Here is a 2,138-nt window from a genome sequence, read left to right on the forward strand (position 1 = left end):
TGCGGTTCATCCGTCGGGTACCCGAACCCGTGCAGGACTCTACTGCGAAGACTGTGTCAGGAGGAAACAGTGCTCTCAACTTCTTCTGAAGAGAGAGAAAGATGGTTTTAAAGGGTTAGTTCACCCAGATAGCAAATTTATGTAATTAATAACTTATCCTCATGTTGTTTCAAACCCGTAAGATCTCTGTTTATCTTTGGAACACAGTTTAAGATATTTTAGATTTAAATTAAGAAACAATCAAATGAATTAGATCAGCACTTGTTGATTCAACGAGACTGGGGCGCTTCATTTCAACAACTCCCTCTGGTGTGTCACTGCGTACCTCTTTGCAATTAGTACCGTGGAGTTTTAGACATTAGTTATTTGATACTGTGTCGATGTTTCTGAGCAGACTTATTTCCCCAGACTAGAAGCACATGTGTTAGGTTAAATACTGTTTCTTCGTCGATAAAAGTTTCACTTTAACATTATTATATCCGCTTGCTACGCTTGTATTAACTACGTTAAAACTAACCTCTACGTTACCCCAACAATGGGAGGGGAAAATGGGAGATAAAGTGAATGCAGAGTCGAACACACCATGTAAATTACCCTTTTTTTCTGTAAGTTAATGTAGCAAATGTTAGCGTACTGCACGTCTCATCACTCTTTTCAGATATCGTTTTTTTAATTTAATGTGGCAAAGGGGAGACTGTTGTTGTTATTAGCTAAATTAAATAACATTAGCTTGGCCCTTGTATTTATGTGTATATCGGCAAAATATTACTTTAAACATCGATAACTAGACATTTCTGTCTTTTCAAACGTAGTTTCAAAATGCCACATAATGCTACCCAGCTTATTGATTACATTATGCTAAAATTGTCAAGTAAATTCTATGATGCCCATGCAGTCTTAGCATACACATTAGGGTAAATCTGTTGCAGTTTTTCAGGTGAACTCTTATACATCTCTTTTTCACAGAGGAAATGTTTCTTACAAGAAAAAAAGAAAAGAAATGGGCTACATCAAAATATAAATCTGTCCCCAATGCTCTTCTGCTGTGAACCTCACCTTTATTACATGGTTAGTAGTTTTTCATAACATTCACATACAGAAATGTATAACTAACAATCCTTGATTAATGAACTTTCCTTTTGTTTCTCTTTTAGTAACATATATGTGGCTGTGCAGGCGGTGTATTGCAAAGGAGAGTTGAAGGTACAAATTACTATTATCATTATAAACTAAACCATTGTTTTGGAATCAGCAATTCATATGTTTGTGTATATTTAAATTGTCCATGCACATTTAAGACATGAGTAGGACTGAAAACTCACGTCAGCTCTTATACTTTTAATACAAAAAAAAAGAGTAGACCATATTTAGATGGTGCTGTATATCATGCCTTAACTCTCTCATTGTTGATAGAAAATTTGTTAAAACGGCTTTTTGTATTATCATCCTTGTGTTATGAGTACAAGAGTTAACAAATGTTTTTTTTTTTTTGTTTTTGTTTTTTTTTACAGGGGAGTTCTTGCGAATTCCTACTGTACCATGTTCTTCGCTGAGCTTGACTGGTACTCAACATGATAGGTGGAGATCTTCAGTAGAAAAGGCGGGCAATCAGGGAAAAAAAAATAATCCCACTGATCATGGTTACCATCTCCAAGGTTTGTATTGATAAATTGCTTTCATAGTCATACTCATTGCAGGTGGAAAGAACAATGTAGTTTGGCATTTTTTTTCCTTAACAGTACTCCTTAACTGTGCTATCACTGAAGTTTGAGTTAATCTTGTCCTCACCCCACAGGATGACCCTATACATACCAGAAGCGCCTGTGTGATCAAGTCTCTGTGCACCTACTTGAATGAAGACCCTGAAAAACTAGTGAAGGCATATTTGGTGAGTTGATGAGAAAATGCAATTTTAAAAAGCCATATATTCTGCCACAACAGCATGTGACATGATAGAACACAACTTTGTATAATAACTGAGCTGGACAAGGTGTTCATTAATAGGAAACTGATGGTACATTATGACAAACTATTTATGTGAATTGATGAACTAAACCAAATTTTTTTTTTTTCATATTGGTAAAGCTCTTTGGAGGCCTACTTTGCAAAACTTTATTTTTTAATAAACAGGATCAGAA

At 35.3% G+C, this 2,138-nt stretch overlaps 1 long non-coding RNA gene across 1 annotated transcript; it reads left to right on the forward strand.

The window, feature by feature from the left end:
- Nucleotides 1-965: 965 nt before the first annotated feature.
- LOC113037866 (uncharacterized) lies at nt 966-1,628 on the forward strand. The gene is made up of 3 exons (XR_003274700.1): nt 966-1,068; nt 1,155-1,203; nt 1,512-1,628. It is a non-coding gene; the product is annotated as an uncharacterized LOC113037866 (long non-coding RNA).
- Nucleotides 1,629-2,138: the final 510 nt, after the last annotated feature.

The sequence above is a fragment of the Carassius auratus genome, chromosome 20, assembly GCF_003368295.1.
Source record: "Carassius auratus strain Wakin chromosome 20, ASM336829v1, whole genome shotgun sequence".
Classification (NCBI taxonomy): Eukaryota; Metazoa; Chordata; class Actinopteri; order Cypriniformes; family Cyprinidae; genus Carassius; species Carassius auratus.